The sequence below is a fragment of the Belonocnema kinseyi genome, chromosome 3 (assembly GCF_010883055.1).
Source record: "Belonocnema kinseyi isolate 2016_QV_RU_SX_M_011 chromosome 3, B_treatae_v1, whole genome shotgun sequence".
Taxonomy (NCBI): Eukaryota; Metazoa; Arthropoda; class Insecta; order Hymenoptera; family Cynipidae; genus Belonocnema; species Belonocnema kinseyi.
In genome coordinates, this window is record NC_046659.1 from 23,631,067 (window position 1) to 23,650,150 (window position 19,084).

The 19,084-nt window shown below is 31.2% G+C and overlaps 1 protein-coding gene and 1 long non-coding RNA gene across 4 annotated transcripts in view; one reads left to right on the top strand and one right to left on the bottom strand.

Moving 5' to 3' along the window:
- The window catches only part of LOC117170349, a 371,702-nt gene extending 352,960 nt beyond the window's left edge, over positions 1–18,742 (bottom strand). For all 3 annotated transcript variants that reach the window (XR_004466771.1, XR_004466769.1, XR_004466770.1), the window contains exon 1: positions 18,254–18,742. This is a non-coding gene — a long non-coding RNA (uncharacterized LOC117170349). The remainder of the gene's footprint in view (positions 1–18,253) is intronic.
- The window catches only part of LOC117170347 (neuronal acetylcholine receptor subunit alpha-7-like), a 1,604,403-nt gene that overhangs the window by 1,040,056 nt on the left and 545,263 nt on the right, over positions 1–19,084 (top strand). The gene's annotated exons all lie outside the window — the stretch shown is intronic.

A 19,084-nucleotide genomic window follows, 5' to 3' on the forward strand; every position in this document is an offset into this window, starting at 1 on the left:
GCGCGCGCAACCCAGGCATTTATATCGTCTCCTACCATATTCACACGGACATAGACGTATCATAGTATTGGACCACGTCTCGTTTCAGATCTGGGATCACTGATGCCTGGGCGTTCGAAGAAACTTTCTCTAGATTTTCTGTATTTAACAAAGTGAAGTTAGCTAATGTTTGAAGTGAAAATACCTAATTGTATATGTAGACGGTCATGACTTGTTCTATACACCCCTGCTTTAGTTTAAATGTCGACGGCCATAACTAACCTAACATTTGGAAGTTACATTAGGAAGTTATAATATTATTCCAAGTGACTATCTATTTGGTATTAATTTTAATTAGTTTCATTTCTTGGAAGTATTTCTTCAAACCACCTTCTTTTCTTTACCATGCCACCTTGTGATAATCGAAACACAGTTTGTGTCGTATATGGTAGATACATTATACCCAAGAAAATAGAAGGTCTTTAAAAGATGCTGTAAAAATATGTACATTAATTGTTATGGTGGAGCAAAGAAAGTCTTAAACATTCTTGGATTCCGCATATAATTGGTTCGACTTCTCTAAGAGACATTAGCAGACACTGCAAAGACGAGGGAAAAAACTTAGTATCTCTCTGTCTATGATTTGTCGTGAAAATTCAAGTCAAGAAAAAATATACTTTATACATCACATAAACCTGGTGATGGCACCCCTGTTTCTGTAACGGGTAAGTTCTAAAAGAAAAGGTACCTTCACGTGGTTCATAATGGGTAACGCTGAAAGCACTTCAACTGAATTTATAGCGTTTCTCACGCTGTATTAAGTAAGTTTAAATTTAATGTATTCAGGAAGTACCTGATATTATAGCATTCTTGAATAGCGGCAAGGTTAAAAATTCTAAACAGTATAAATACCACATAAAAACTATTCAAGTTTCTCCAAATTTGACTATTAAAATCTCTTAACCTTTATCTCAAGATGTCCACTTAATCCTAAAAGCACTTTGATTTATTTGCTTTGCAATGAATTTTGTAGGGTTGACCTTGAACTAACCTTGATACTGACCTGATGGCATCAAACAGACACCGGATTAGAATTCAGCGACCACTTGAACCTAAAGGTGTCCTAATTTAGTTGGTTAGCGATGAGTTTTGTAGGGTTGACCTTTGACTGATCTTAATACTAACCTTTCGGTGTCAAACGGACACTGGATTCGAATTCAGCGAACACTTAAACCTGAGAGTACCCTGATTTAGTTTGTGAGCGATGAATTTTGTAGGTTTGACCTTGAACTGGCCTTGGTAGTAACCTGATTGTGTGAAACGGACACCGGATTCAAATTCAGCGACCACTAAAACTTGAAGTTGCCCTTATTGAGTTGGCAAGTAATGAATTTTGTAAGTTTGAACTTAAACTGCCCTTGATGCTGACCTGATGACGTCAAAGGGACACCTGATTCGGATTAGGCGACCTCAAAAACATAGGGTACACATAGTTCCTCTTATGTTTCAGGCTTATGCGGCTTGCGGTCCTGTGTTATGAGAGGTACGAAACCACAGAATTGACCAAAATTGTGCATTGAAAAGATATTGACAAATTTGCAATAAAATTTTGTTATAAAAATAATTTCAAAATAAATAAAAAAATAAATTTTTGGAAAAACGACACAAGCTATCATAACACTTTAACTAGTTACATTTTTTGCCGAAAATACATCTAAATATCTTCTGCGAGCCAATTTACGCCTAGGATGCATATTTTTTATTTGAATCTTAAAAAATAATATTGAAAATTAACAAATTAAATTTATGGAAAAGATATAAATTGCATTAAAAAGTTGAATAACAAAACAATTTTTTTATATATTATGCGCACTTCTTTATTTTTACACGTGGCTGGGAATGAAAATTAGTGCAAAATAAGGAGGAGATATTAAAGTTATAATGAAAAATAAAATGTGTAAATTGCTTTACAATATCTGAATAAGCAGTACCAGCTCTAGGTGCAGAAATAAATATAATATACATTTGACATAAGGGATCGTCCATATATTACGTAAGACATTTTTCTTTTGTTTATATCGCTGTGTCCTTTTCAACTTGATAAAAATATTATTTTCGTCTTTATTCAAACAACAGAAAAACGTCTTACGTAATATATGGACAATCCCTAATAGTATTGTACATAGCAAAGGAAAGCTCAAATTTTTAGACACAATCGAGTGCAAAGCACGAGAAACGTTATGAGAATGTCTTTCTTAAAGTTGAAAAAGGTTTAACAAAAGAAAATTCACAATGACTATAGCATCTAATTGCGAACCTTAGGTCAGCTTTGATTTTTCGGGAAACGTTAACTGAAATTGTAATCTTACATAAAGCAAATAATAACTCAAGTACTGTAGGAATATAAAAATTTACTTTATTTTATATATAGTGCCGTGCAAAAGTTTTAAGATATCTATTTTCCAATGGGTTGAACAAGACCCGTAGTTTTCAGAATAAGAAACTGTACATTTTTGTTTCAATTATTGTATGACAGGTGGTAAAAGTCCCCGTTTTATGAGCATAAGTGAAAAGAAACTATGTGTTATTTTATTAAAAATGGTTCCTTTGAGTCGGTGAAGAAAAGCAAACTTCCGGTCTCTGAAACACGACACAACGTATGTGTCAGAACGCGTATGTCAGAGGGTTGCGTTACTCTTTCGAACCCTGGCTTAACTCAAATCAGGTGCAACTCCCCATATCGATGTTTAAGATGTTTACACAGTAATATCTGATTCAATATGGCAGACGAAAAACTTTGAAAATTTATATAAAGGATTAAGAAAATCAGTACGTCGATTATTTAGGGCTCGATTTAAAAACTGAGGCCAGGCACTGATTACGAATATTATTTGTAATTTAATTTTAAATGAGTAAAAAACCTTTCTTATGAACAATTATAAACCTTTCAAACTTTTAACCTGCAAATTGCCATCAGCCATTTTAGTTTTGTAAATCCGACTAAAGATTGTAATAAACGATCAAAAAACCCTGGTTACTAATCTTGACAAACAAAAGATTCGCCGTCTCGAATATTGAAAATGTAACCTAATATTCAGAATTAGATCCCGAAACAATTCCGAGGTACAGATTGTTACAAAATTGCATACTTTTTCCAAGTTTTTGTTCCGCCACATTAGATCGGCCATTTAAAATTTTGAAAATCTGATTTAAGGTTCGTAATCAACTACCAAAAAATGTCTTTAGTTTTAGTTATTTTTACTAAGATTCATACACCGTTTCATGATTTTAATACCCATATTGGATCGGCTATTCAAAAATTTAAAAATCTGACTTGATATCAGTCACCTAGATACAAAAAAATACGTTTTAAATTTTTTCAAAATTTTCGATTTCAAAATGGTGGCAGCAGATTTGTATTCAACAATGTAATGTGTAAAATGTAATGTGTAAAATGTTCACTGCTTGGGATATAACGGTATGTCCCCTTTGGAGCTTTCCAAACTGTCGATTCCGTGCTATTATTGTCACAATTCTTATTTATACAAATTAAATTTCACCTAATTTTTATTTGTTCGAATTGATAGTAGACATAAATTATATTTTCCATATTTCTTATGTAACCTTCTTAATTTTGACCGGAAATATCGACATAAAACCTTATTAACGAAAAAGTTCTTTTACAACAATTACAAATTTCAGAGCAGAAATAGGATATAAAATAGGCCATTGAAATATGGTACAAATAAGCAAAAAATTAATAATCACTAAGCCATATTATCCTGCACGTCAAACGGCCCAAATTGCTTAAAATAGCTACCAGCCGTGATTTGGCCCCATATCCCACCTTACTTATTCGGGCCTGACAAACTACTACCTTGAAAGTATTTCATTATCACGCGAACTACAGTTAGAGTGCCGTCCCATGTTTCTGTTTCCCTGCATATTTCTGCGAAATGCGTTTTGTCATAAGGCATTTCAGATAATGACACCTCCGTACTAACCTTCATAAATTCGGCTTTGGGTCATGGGCTTTAGATTTCTAGAAAAAATTAGTAGAGAGGGCCGTCAGAATTAAGGTTCAGCTTCGCACCCAGATACGCCTTGGCGCTGCAGTGCGCCGTTTCAAAAATCTTGCAGTGGGACCAATGCTGTTTCGAAGACGAAAATCAAACGAGTCTCCCTTTCTATCTCCACACGTTAGAAAAATAGGTCCGTTCGATTATCGACATTTTACACGGTATAAGAGTTCTACTGCTGGAACCTCACAGATAGGGAGTCTACTTAAAAGCTGAAGTGGGTGCAGGGCAAGAAAGGGTACCGTGTACGTGAGACAGATCCATGTCCACCAAAACTCTTCTAGGTGAAAAAGTTATACACATATAATTTATATATAGTCGACAAAACACTTTTATTTTTCATTTGTTTTACATAGAAAAGTTCATTAAAAAAATGAAAGATATTATTGTCCTATCCACTATATATAAACTATATATAACTTTTTCACCTTAGCTTATACATAAACCGCGAAAAATACCTTTCCTGGTCCGTCACCAAATATGTACTTTATTCTGATTTTACTATTTTTTTAAATCGTATCCGCTACTTAAAATGATAACTGCAGATAAATGCCTTAACTTAAATTACGGCCTCTATATATATGTACAGCATTTGGGGAAAATTCTAGTGGATTTCATTTCAAAATGATAGAATATAAATCATTTTTTTCAAGCCCTGGCGGAATGCTGTTTACAAATTAGTACGAAAAACTACTATTTTCATTATTTTGTATTTTGCTTTCATCGTCCTGTATAAACTTGACGCGCAGAGTATTCGTCTTAATTTCAAATACGCTGATTCACAGATATGTCTTGAATGACATGTTTCAAAGAGCAAAACAAGTTGATTTTTTCTCGTGGAGCTTCTAGGAATGTTCTACGTTTCTAGCAAGGTGTGAAGCGGTCCCGCTGCCATAATGAAAATGCTACCTACAATGGACCACCCTTTATGATATCTAGGGCGGGCTTATTCAGATGTTGCAAAATAATGTCCAAATTTTATTTTTCATGATTATTTTATTATTTGCTCCTTCTTTTCACTAATTTTTACTCTTGGCTACTATAAAAATGTATCATTTTAATCAATTTCTATTGTTACAATTCATGATATGCACCCTCGCGTCAAGTGTTTCAAAGAAAATTTGTACATTAATTTAGGTGAAAAATTTTATTAGTTGAAATGTTATTGTAGCTTGTGTCGTTTTTCCAAAATGTTATTTTTTCCCATTTTTAATGTATTCTTAAAACAAAAGTTTAATACAAATCCATACAGCTTTATTAAATGCAAAATTGTTGGTCAGTTACGTGTTTTCCTATCTTGCATTATTTTTCAAAAGGTTTTATTTTTTTATTTTCAGTGTTATTTTAGGCACAAATTTTTAGATCTTTTTTGAATAAACAATGTGTGCCTTTTATTTTTTTTTTGTAGCTTGTGTCGTTTGTCTATAAATTAAATTTTTCTATTTTGAATGCTTTTTTTTATGAATGAAGCGAAAAATACGTTTCCTATCAAAAATTTAATGATAATAGATTCGTAGACCTTTCTCGGGTGCACAATTTTTCCTCATTAATCTTTTGTCGTATCTTGCATACTTTAATAAAAAAATGAATTTTTTTATTTTTCTTTATGTTTTGTTACATCAAAATTTTAATTTTTCGAAAAAATTCAAAAAGTTGTTATGACAATCTTCTTTTTATCCAAAAACTTCATTAGGAGAAACTGTTCGTATCCCAAAGGCCAATCTAATAGATTAATTTTGTATAAACTCATCGCGCACGCAGGCTTTAAAACGTCGATATGCAACAAGAATAATGGGAGGGGGGAGTCGAATTTTACACAAATCTAACTCCTTCTCTGATGAAAATGTAAAAATTCTAATGACGATATTTCGATGACGATTAATTTCAAGGAGAATTTAAAAAAATTAAGTAAGCTATAAGGAATAGAATGAGTTTCGAGTATCATTGCTATATTTTTCAAATTAAAAATTATTTGAATTATTAAATAAAACTTTTGCGCGGCCGGTTGAAGTAGATTGGTTTCAGGACTTAAATATTCTCAAGCATATAAGCTTCAATATACGAAAATGAAATTTTATAAGAACTATTAAAATCGATCAATGTTTTTAAAAATATCGAGCGCGCCAAGAAAATTTGAACCTATTTTTTAGCGGTTGCCGCTGCACGCACCAATGACCAGTGCAGTGGGTAGAGTTTCGTAACCTCGCGTGCGCTAGATGATTTAAATTTCCTTGTCGCACTTAAAATTTTTCATAATAATAATCGTCTTTATGAACCGACCTGAAATTTTATTTTTGCATTTGAAATTGATCTTGTTACACTGCATCAATTGAATTTTCATTTATTGAAAATGAAACCCCTAAAATCAAGCTACCCTTAAAAGGATGCGTTTTTATCACCTGCGTCATGGGTTTGATGTCGTCAGAACATAGGGAAGTATACCTTGGGCTTTTTCAACTTTATTATATATTTTTGAATCCTTGATGCACATACGTTTTAAGTACTTGGTGCCCTATGGCTTTTTGTACTGCTTGCGAAAATTCCGATTCTCCAAGTATTTCAACACAATTATAATTACAAAATATGTGTATCCACACATTAATATTAGACTTAAGCTTTAAACGTGCAGTGTTAAATGTGTAAATATAATAGCGTGTACATTTAACCGTGTAGGGCATATGTAGGAAATAATTAAGGGCATGTAGAGTTTAATGTGCATAGTTTCTTCGAGGTAGTGTGCAGAGTTTTAGCGTGCACACTTAAATGTGTATAGTTAATGTCTACAGTTAATGTGTACAATCTTAAAAATTTATTTATAAAAAATTGTTGATTAAAGTGTGGAGACTTGCATGTGTAGACTCGACATTTTCGCGTAATGTGCAGAGTTCATACCAGGTGTAGATCCGATATGTGTAGTATCGACCGGGCCCCGCACAATCAGACGCATACACATGCGTACGTATTAGGCAGTCACAGCCATTCAGGATAAAATTTCGTTGCACTCATGCACGGTATACTTAGGTGTAAATGACACCGTCCTTTTTCACGCCAAAATGAAACCTTCTCTATCTGAATGAAGACCTGATCTGAGAAAAGGAAAAGTTTTCTCCTTCAACAAGGACTGGTTTCGTACATATTTATGAAAGTATCCGTGCATTTTCTTGTCAAGGAGCTGTTGGTGGAATATTGTAAACTCTGCTTTCTTTGCTTCGCCTTTAAGAAGTGAAGCGTCTAGATGGAGTAATTCACTTTTCTCACTTCTGATGTTAAAATTCAAGGCATGAGTCTCGGTGACCTGCTCCGCCGTTTGTTAGGGAACAGAAGTGCCAGTCACCTCATGGGTACTTTTTGTCCTGTAGCGACACGAGGGTTTCGGCGGTCTGTTCTTGCGACTTCATTGCGTCCTGTGGCCGCTCAACCAGTGATCACAGATCTGAAACGAGACGTGGTTCAATACTATCAGAGGTCTATGACCGCGTGAATATAGTAGAAGACGATATAAATAACTGGGTTGCGCACGCAAACCATTTCTCCTCTTCTGAATTTGAAAACTCGAAGGTGCACGATTGCCGGTCGGAAAACTTCGGGGGTTCTATTTATACCTCGATCCGCTTTCAAATCAAATCAAGAAATTGGTATTTGAATGTTTCCAGGTTTCAATGATTACCCAATTATTTGGTTGAAAAATTAATTGTTTTGTTGAAAATGTAACTATTTTGTAAAAAAGTCCTCTTTTCTATCAAAAACCACTTTGGTCAAATTTTTTTATTTTTATTTGAAGGTTCATCTCTTTCGTGGAAAATATAACTATTATGATGAAAATATGTTTTAGGTCTTGTTGAAAATAAATTTTTGAAACTAACAATTAATCTATACCATTTTTTGGTTAAAAATTTAACTATTTCGTTAAAAATTGATCTTTTTTAGTTAAAAGTTTAACGACCTGGTTGAAAATCATGTATTTTGTTAAAAATTCGTCTTTCTTTGTAGAAATTAAATTGTTTTATGGAAAATGTATACTTTTTGGTAGAAAATTAAACTTTTGGGTTGAAATATCAACTGTAAATATTCTTTGGTTGCAAAGTCGTTTTGTTGTAACTGTACATCTTCTTGGGTTCAAAAGTCGATTATTTCACTAAGAACTCAATTACTTTGTAAAAAAAACTACCTTTTTGTTTAACAAGGTTTTATAATTATGGTTGAAAATTCAACTTTTTGGTAGAAAAGTTAACTGTGATTGAAAACTCATATTTTTCGCTTAAAAAATTCAAGTTTATGTAGATAATTTATCTTTTTGACTTTGAAATTAAATAATTTCGTTGAAAATTCATATATTTTGTTTAAAATGTGTCTTTTTTGTGGATCATTAATTTTCTTGGTCGAAAAATCACCTTTTCCTTTAAAAATTTAATAATTTGGTTGAAAATTCGTTTTTTTTCTTGCTCAAATCAATTTTTTATCACAGTTCTTACCTGGAAAATGAACTATTTCATTTTTGGTTGAAACTTTACCCTGTACATTGTGTTAGTTAAAACACCAATAATTTGATTGAAAATTAATTTATTTTGTTAAAAAGTAAACTTTTTGGTTGAAAATTCATATATTTTGTTAATAAGACTTTTTTGCTAAAATCATCGAAAGTAAAAGCAAAAGAGAAAGTTTCGGAAAGAATGAACCTCAATGCTAAATAACACTGTAATGCGTTTAAAATAAAAAAAATATTTTTAAATCATTTATTTAAATGAGTCACGTTTTTTTCAGGGCGGCCACAATTTTTTGTAAGAAAAATATATCCAATCACCATCCAGCCTATCCAATTATCTTTCCATCTTTCCTTTTTTTTTAAAGAAATTATTGAAAACTTTAAAATAAGTTCGATTTTAATTTTTTTTTGATGTTCAGATCAATTTTTTACTTATTCGATTATGATTTTTTTTTTAATTGAAACAATTTTGAAATTAAATTTTGGAATTGAATGTAAGGTATTAAACATTGAAAAATAATTGATTTTACAAGATGATTCTGAATCAGTATTAATGTAATTTTCTACACCTAAAAAAACATAACCTCCAAATTGAAGCATCAAAACCTGGAAACCTTCAAATACCAATTTCTAAATTTTATTTAAAAGCGGATCGAGATATAAATAGAACCGCCGATGTTTTCCGAACGGCAATCATGCACCTTCGAATTTTCAAATTCAGAAGAGGAGAAATGGGTTGCGCTCAACCTAGTCATTTATATCGTCTCCTACTACATTCACACGGACATAGACCTGAGATAGCATTGGACCATATCTCGTTTCAGATCTGGGATCACTGCGCTCATCTGAGGTTATTGACGCGTGGTCATACGTGCGATTTACCGCGGTTCCACTGAGAGCTGGTCTCATTTAAGGATGGTATTTTTTCCAAATTGGACCCTGCGGTGGTTTTTAAGTCTTTTTTCAAATTATATATACATATATCAGCAGTAGAGCAACTGGGAATCTAGGCCACTAACCGATCGAATAGGTTCTGTAATGCAAGTTTATTATTGTTCGGTCAGGCTACTTTACAATCGACCGGAAATGAAGATTCATTGCCATTGGTCGATAAAAAAGGGGCCGTTGGTAGTGCGCATCTCTAGCAATATATTCGAGCCTAAGCCACTACACGGAAAAAATTGTTCTTGAATCAAGTAAATATTACTTCATTCAAGTCAATCGCAGGTTCGAATGGGGACGATAGAATATGAGTGTGTTCCAAATAAATAAGTACTTGCTACGGTATGCTTGGAACAAGCGTACATTTTCTTAATCTGAGAAAATGTATTCTTAGATAGAATATCGCATTTTATTATTCTAAAACTTTATTGTGTTACTTCATGTAGAGATGTATTCAAATGCAGAACATAGTCACACATAATCGCGCGCCTAGACGCTTTGAAAAATCGCACTCGCCGAGGATTGAACCCTATACCTTAACTAACTAAACTCGTGTGCCCTAACCGCGCGCTCTACCGACGTCGCTATGGAATCACTGGGATTTCGGAGACAAAATCTTGGGTAAGAATTTCGAGGCAGGGTCGTACCAAGTCATATGGTGGGCTTCAACCAACTTCAAACTAAAAGTTGTTGAACTCAGCTTTAATATGCCATTTTTTATTTAGAAAAATTTTAGAATTGAATTTTCCTTATTTCAAAAAAGGCTCGATACTTTTTTTCTTAATTTATTTAAAAATGATATAAAATATCTCAAAGTAATTAACAATAAATAAAAATTCTCCATAAAATACGCAGTTTTCAATTTATCCAACTCTTTCATTGTATATAATACTTTTTTACTCATTTTTAATGCAAAATAACTTTTCTTAAACAATAATTTAAAATATGTGAAAAAGCGAAGTAAGTTTTACATATTTAACGAGGTATTTAATTCTTTTTATTTTTAAATATTTAAACCGCTTAAAAACGACCCAAAGGTAATAAATAATGAAGAAGAGTTGCAAGTACAAAAATGCTTTAATAACATTAATAATACATATTGTTCTGCTATACCAAAATTTTCATAAACCGCACAGTTTTCAATTTATCGAATTCCTTTATCATACCTTTTTTAACAAAGATTTGAATATGGAATTGCTTTCCTAAAAAAACAATTTAAAATATGCGAAAAATAATTGAACTTTACTTATTTTACAAAGGGCTCAATACTTTTTTCTTTAAAAATTTAATCCGCTTAAAAACTATCTAAAGCATATAAAAAATAAAGAACTTTTAAGTTGAAAAACGCTTTAATAACCTGAGTGACAAATAAATATTTTCTGATTTTTAAAAACCTTTGTAAAACGCACAGTTTTGGATTTATAAAATTCTTTTAAAATACTTTTTAACTCAGTTTTTAATTTAAAATAACAATTCCTAAAAAATAATTGAAAATGTGTAGAAAAAATTGACCGCTAGTTTAAATATTACCTATTTAAAAAAGTGCTCTATACTTTATTTTTATTTTAAATATAAAATACTTCGAAATCAGAAGAAACAAGAATTCTGTAAAGAAGAAGAATTCTGTGCAAGAACTTGCAGGTAAGCAATCTCACGGTGGTCGGCAGAAAAATATTTGTTTGCTTCCTCCTTGCATTCTCAAAAACTTTTAATTGTCAACTTTTTAATTGTTCCTTTATAAAATGAAATGCATTCTTAATACAGTTTTTCAAAATGTTAGTGAATTCTTTTTTCTTAAATATTTTGCTTTAAAAACGCATTACATTTTTTTAAATTATTAAGAAAATGTAATAATTGCATTTTAAAGGATTTTTCAAAGAACTTTATTTTATGCTGTCATATATTTATTTTTTATTATTTACATAATAAAATAGAATTATGTAAGTATATGGGTGATTGCTGGATGAATTCTTTGACTGAAAAATTTAATTTTTATTGAGTTTTTATAAATATACATAATAATATTATGCGCATTAAATTTTCTATAATTAATGACATGTTGAAATGAAATTTTCTATGATCATTGAATTCATTGACTGAAAAACTTAATTCTGTTAATTTTATTTGAAAAAACTTTAATCGATACTTAATTATGTAAAATAGCAACATTATATGCGCGCTACAGTACACGGGTAGCATTGCATTGCCGATTAATAACATAAAAATATAAAACAAGATATTAACTATTTCAGATAGCAAGTAAGAATATAAAATTGAAAATTATTTAAAACATTCCTGCCTGATAAAGGAATTTGTTTTACATTAAGGAAAAATTAATTCTTAGAATTCGGCTAGGTTAAGATTTTTTTCTAAAGTTAAAAAATCTGTTACCTAAAACTTATTTAGTTTAAATTAGCATAACACATTTATGACCTTTTCATAATTTTAAAAACGAAATTACTTTTAAATCTTACATAATTATTTCAAAATTAAAAACACTTTTTTCAAATCTATTTAAAATTGTTAATTTCTTACCACCAAAGACGTACCGATTCAATAAACTTATAATTTTTTAAATAGTTTTATGAGTGATTTGATTTGCGTGTCAGCACAAAGTGAGTAGTTTATCAAAGTTGCAAATTCCTATATACATTTGCATAAATAAAATTGATTATGTGCACCAATGTTTTTAATTTTATAAATATTATTGAATTTCAAAATAATAGTTAGCGGCGAAGAGAACCAACTTCATAACATGTCAACTTGTCGATTATTATATCGAGGCGTCCTAACGATAGGATGTCAACGCACGCGATCGACTAGATGATAATTAATCAAAAATACGCGAGCAATACTTCCTAGCGCTAACTTCTCGGTTAGTTTTTTATGGTTTTAATTTTTGGATAAGTACCGTCAAGTCGTGTCGCGTGCGTTGGCATCCTACCATTAGGACGCCTCGATATTTAATAAGATACTTATGCAGTAAGAAGAAAATTAATTCAGACCAATATATTAATTTTCATAGTATGTGTGCGATGTCTATCGTATCAAGTCTACAGTTCTTATGTTGAAAAAACTGATGTGATTCTATCTTGATAACACAGGTATCTTCGGAGTAAATCTGACATTCGTTTCAAATTAATAATTATTTGAAGGAAAATATTCAAGCATTATTCTAAGACAAATTATTTCTTCGCTGCATACATTCATTTTCTCGTCTCAAGAACATGAACATTTTGTTTCAATTAAGATAGTAGTCATAATAAGTAGATGAATTTACTTGGATTAAGAAACATTTCGTTAGAGTTTTAGTTACTTATCATGAGAATATAATATTCCTAATTCAATATTTTATTAAACTTGACGCAAATAAGTATAATGGAACAATTTAACTCAATAGTTTTTTGCTTAAAGTAAATATATTCTTGATTCAAATAGTTGTCCTGATTCTATTATTTTCTTGATTCAAGAAAATCGGTCCCTTGAAAAAAGAAAATAGTTGCTTCTTTCAAGTAAAATCAGCCAAGTAAACTAGCCTCCTTGATTCAATGCAAATTTTTTTCAGTGTATATTATAAAGCTATCCTACTAATCGAGAGTAAATAGCTACCATTATCAGACAGCGTCTCTGTAAAATTAGTGAGTACTTTCATTAAATACTAAGTAGTAGCTCTTATGCGCGGGCCCACTAATTTATTTGTAATTATTCTATTTGGAAATTAATTTTAGGAAAATACCTCGATAATCATTTTTACTTTAATAACTTTTATTTATGCATACTTCGCATAGGTACCATATACGAAGAAAGACTGAGTTGTGTACTCGAATTTTGGAAACCCGACTAAACTAGGGAGGTGGTTTCCTGCAGTTTTCCTCTCCTCTGACCAAATGTTCAGGCAAATGCGAGTACTTCGAGCAAACTCGTATTTGGCTGCATTGTGACTAAACCTTAGTAAAAAATCTAACCCTATTCGTTGAAAAATAGCCAAATTCTAAACTTTTTATGAAACTTCTTTCAATAATTAATAATCAATAATTCTGGTCAATTTAACAAATAACATAGAAAAGAGTCATCAAAAAGATAATCTTAGTTAACTTCATAAACAAATTTGAATAATACCCTAACTCTCAATATATTTATGAAAATTGTTTGAATGATTAATAATTATTATATATTTACAAAGTAACGTGCAAAATGATAATCGAAAGACATTCTTAGTTCATTCCGTAAACAAATGCTGCCTCTTCCTTGAAAAATAGCCAAGTTATAAATATGTTGATAAACCTTTTTTAAACAATTAATAGTTGTAGATTTTTGAAGCATCAGAGAAATAAAATCATCGAAAAGATATTTTTAGATAATTATCGTAAAAAGTGAAGCCTACTCGTAGAAAGAAAAGCAAACTCTTAATTTTTCAATTGAAAATCTTTCAATAATTAACAGTTCTTGTAAATTTACAAAGAAACATAGAAAAGAGTCATCGAATGGACATTCCTAGTTGATTTCGAAAACAAATTAACGCGTAGGATAAACGTCCAACTCTTAATTTTTAAAATAAAATGGTTTAAATAAATAATAGTTCTCGTAAATTTGCAAAGCAATGTAGAAAAGAGTCACCGGATAGACATTCTTAGTCGACACCTTAAACAAATTGACTTGTACAAAAAGGCAAACTATTAATTTTTCAATTGAAAATCTTTCAATAATTAACAGTTCTTGTAAATTTACAAAGAAACATAGAAATAAGTCATCGGATAGACATTCTTAGTTTAGTTTGAAAACAAATTGATTCGCAGGATAAAGGCCAAACTTTAAATTTTTTAAGGAAAATTGTTTCAATAAGTAATAGTGATTTTGGAAATTCACAAAGCAAAAATAAAAGAATAAAAAAAGCAAAAAAATAGAAAATATACATGCTTATTTAACTTCAGAAACAAATTTACTTATAGAAAAAAATCAAAAACTCTCAATCTTGTTATTAAAATTGTTTAAATAATTAATAGTTCTTGTGAATTTACAAAGCAACCTAGAAAAGAATCATCGGATAGACACTCTTAGTTGACTTTAAAAATAAATTGATTCGAAGGACAAAGGCCAAACTTTTTATTTGTAAATTAAAATTGTTTAAATAATTAATAGTTCTAGTAAATTTAAAAAGAAATTTAGAAAAGAGTCATCGGATAGACACTCTTAGTTCACTTCGAGAACAAATTGATTCGTAGGATAAAGGCCAAACTTGAGATTTTTAATGTAAAATTGTTTAAATAATTAATAATGTTTGTAAAGTTGCAAAGAAAAAACAAAAGAATTAAAAATCAAAAGAATAAAAAATATATATTCTTAGTTAACTGCGTAAACAAACTGACTTGTAGAAAAAAGGGCAAACTCTTAATTTTTCAATTAAAATTGTTTAAATAATTGAAAGTTCTTGCAAATTTGCAAAGCAATATAGAAATATCTCATCAGATAGACATTCTTAGTTGACTCCGTAAACAAATTGACTTGTACAAAAAGTGTAAAGTCTTAATTTTTTAATTAAAATTATGTACATAATTAATAGTTCTTTTTTAATTAAAATTGTGTAAATAATTAACAGTTCTTGTAAATCTACAAAGCAATATAGAAAAAAGTCATTGGGTAGACACTCTTAGTTGACTTCGAAAACAAATTGAATCGTAGGAAAAAGGCCAAACTTTAAATTTTTGAAGTAAAATTGTTTGAATAATTAATAGTTTTTGTAAATTTGAAAAGCAATATAGAAAAGAGTCACCGGATAGACATTCTTAGTCGACTCCGTAAACAAATTGGCTCCTAGAAAAAAGGGCAAACACTTATTTTTTAAATTAAAATTATTTAAATAATTAACAGTTCTTGTAAATTTTCAAATCAACGTACAACAGAGTCAAAGGATAGACTTTCTTAGTTGACTCCGTAAACAAATTGACTCGTGGAGTCTCTCTTCTTCTTGTTTAACCAATAGCTCTAACTCCTATGTCCTGCCACTCCATAACCCCTTCACGAATATTACACACCCTTCTCATTTTTCTCCTTTCTACCTCCCATTTTCAATTTCCCACATTACCTCTCGCTTCATTGTTCCGAATTTCACCGAAACATGCTTGTGCAATTTTACTTCCCTCTCCCCTTTTTAGCTTCTCTTCAAACCTCCATGCTCTCTTAATTTGTCTAGTAACCATATTTTCTCTTCCTAACTCTTCTTTTAACATATACCCTGGGCAACTCCAGCTAACCCCCATTACCCACCTCAGGAATCGCTCATGCATACTCTCTACTTTCCTATGTTCCTTCCATCCCCAGATCTCTGCACCATAACACAACACCGCCCACACCAACGCATCAAACGACCAGATCCTCATTCTCCAATCGTTCTTGAACCTTCTCTTACCTATACCCCATACTTGCCCCATTACTTTACTCGCACATTCAATTCTTTTCTTCACCTGCAGCTCGTTTCCTCCTTCTGCCTGAAACCAAAAACCTAGGTAACAGAACTCCTCCACAATTTCCACTTTTTGTCCGTTCATCCTCCAAACGTAATTTATTTTGCTCTTTCTATTTCTAAAATAGACATTCTTAGTTGACTCCGTAAACAAATTTACTTGCAGTACTCGTAGAAAAAAAAGTCACTTTTAGTTTTTTCATCGAAATTGTTCAAATAATTATTAGTTCTTATAAATTTGCAAAGCAACATTGAAAAGAGTTAGCTGACTCCATGAACAAATTGGCTCCTAGAAAAAAGGGCAAACACTTAATTTTTTAATTAAAATTGTTTAAATAATTAACAGTTCTTGTAAATTTGCAAATAAACATACAACAGAGTCAGCGGATAGACTTTCTTAGTTGACTCCGTAAAGAAATTTCTTGTGGAGAATAAGGCAAACTCTTAATTTTTAAAATAAAATTGTTTAAATAATTATCAGTTCTTTTGTAAAGCAACATAGAAAAGGGTTAGTTGACTCCGTGAAAAAATTCTCTCGTAGAAAGAAGTTAAACTCTTAATTTTTAATTGAAAATTGTTTAAATAATTAATAGTTCTTGTAAATTTACCATGCGACATAATGAATTAAACTTATTCTTTAAAGAAGAGCCATTTATGAAAACTGTTTTAATAATTAAACTGTTTGAAGATTAAATATATTCTAAAAGCCATAAATGAGCTCCACTCGAATTCGGCACGATCGCTGTAACTTAATCGCTAGGAATGTTTACATCCAATAATGTAAACAGATACCTAGAATGCGAGCTCGAACATGCCAGTTTCACTTTTCTATCTCTCTATGGCAAACTGAGACCACCTTTCAACTATAGGACTATAGGATATTAATTTTTTAACAGTCGGTAATGTATCTATCGGCCGTGAATTGATGCTCAGTACCTCATTGAGAATACCGTACTGTTTTACTTTAAATCATCTTTCACGAAAATGGTTCATAATAATACAATCAAGATTATCAGAATAATTATTGTTATAGACAGTTTGATACAGAAATTGTTATTAAAAATTACGCAAATAATTATTTATTGTCCTACATCCAATTTTAGAATCACTGTCAGTTTATTGTCGGATAAATGGCCGAATGGGAAAATTTTTTAATTAAATTGTCATTACCAATCTATATTGTTCATGTTTCATAAAGCTTGACGTATATAAATGGCTTTAAAGAGAATTGTGAAACCCTTAAGCTTAGAAAAATGTATTTAACTATGAGAAGAACTCATTTACAAGGAATGTATTAATAAAAATATTTTTAAAAACAGTAATTGTAACTTTTGATAATTTTTTGTTACAAATTATGACTTTGATAAAAAGTGTTAGCAACTAGCGTAAAGAAAACCATTTTTTTTTATGCGAAAAAACACTAATAAAAGTTTTTTATAAAAATGGTTTAGAATAATTAGGTTAAATATTGATAACAAGAAATTTTTCCCGATGTTTCGTTAACATTGCAGCTCATTTCTTTAGGGCTAACTTGAACCCTTGGCATTTAATGTCAGAGGTATAATTCCACAATATTATGCGTGCTGTAGCTCTTTCATAATTTTCGATTTTTTTAACATCTATTTGACAACCGCTTTAAATTGATTTTAAAATAACATAAAAGCGTTCAATAATATCTGTGTCTATGCCAGTATCAAAGCAGAAATAGTTGCATTTTTGAGAAAATGTCTGGCAGTATTCCCATCGTTTATATAGTATCAAAATCTTGTTTAGGTTGGTCCACAGAGAGCTCCATTTGAGCATGTAAAGCAGTTTCTCCTCTGTCCGATTGATGTTATATGATACATAATAAAGAAAGTTTTCTAGATCGAAGGTTGTTTCAAAGAAACGTTCCCGACATATAGGAACCTTTATTTTGTTTTGCAAAAGTTAATTTAAGAATTATATTTGATTTAAAAAAAAGCTACTTAATTTTTTTTCTATTTTCAAAAATAGCTTCTTTTACACTGTTTACAGTCACCTAGAAGAAAAAGTAGGCTAGAAATAAGTTCAGAGTCAAGTTGAGATTTATACGCTCGACAGGACCACATTGCGATTGTATAATATATATTGTAATGAAGTTTTTTGTTAGTGAATTTAGAATTCTGAAAATATAGAAAACTTTTCCGGATCTCGCCGAAGTCCAAACCGTAGAGTAACGTCACGTGATCGCGAGTGTTAAATAAATCCTCTATGCCCAGAAACCATCTTAGATAATAAGTTAGAAAATTAAGAAATATTAAGATTAAAGAATTGCTCGAAATTCTATACCTGATTCTCGGAGACACTCACGTAGGTTCTAGTTGAGTAAAACTAAGGTTAGGCTCCGAGCCAGCGATTTAGCCAACCAGGAGGACGAGAAATCGGCGGCTAACCTCCTGGAGAATTGATCGACAGTAATGAGCACCATTGCCACAGAAACGTAAGATCCCGAAATGTGTGAGCTGGTAAACAACAGACAGACGACACTGAGGGTCGTATTCACAGTCCTACATGAAGACCGCCTTATCGGTTTTAAGTCATGATGTAATCAGAGATACACTTTAAGACATTCTTCCGTAAGATTACAATTTTCACGATGCTCTGAAACTTTGAAAATTCTATACAAAGTAATCCCTTAAAACAAAAAGGTACGCCTTTTTAAAATAAAATTTTATTTAAGACGATCTCAAGTCAACAAAAATGTTGACTTAGCCACTTATGCTCGGACTATGAATACGACTCTGACAATAGGTCATCTGCCAGCTTCCATAGAGCAGTGATCCCAGATCTGAACAATGATCCCAGATCTGAAACGAGACGTGGTCCAATGCTATCAAAGGTCTATGTTCGCGTGAACATAGTAGGAAACGATGTAAATGACTGGGTTGCGCGCGCAACCCATTTCTCCTCTTCTGAATTTGAAAACTCGAAGGTGCACGATTGCCGTTCGGAACATTTCGGCGGTTCGATTTATATCTCTATCTGCTTTGAAATAAAATGAACTAATTCGGATTTTAATATTTCCAGATTTCGATGCTGGCGATTCTCATGATTTGAATTCTTAGCGCGCCTCTTTATATGCGTATACTTTGAGGTTACGTTATTTCAAGTATAAAATAT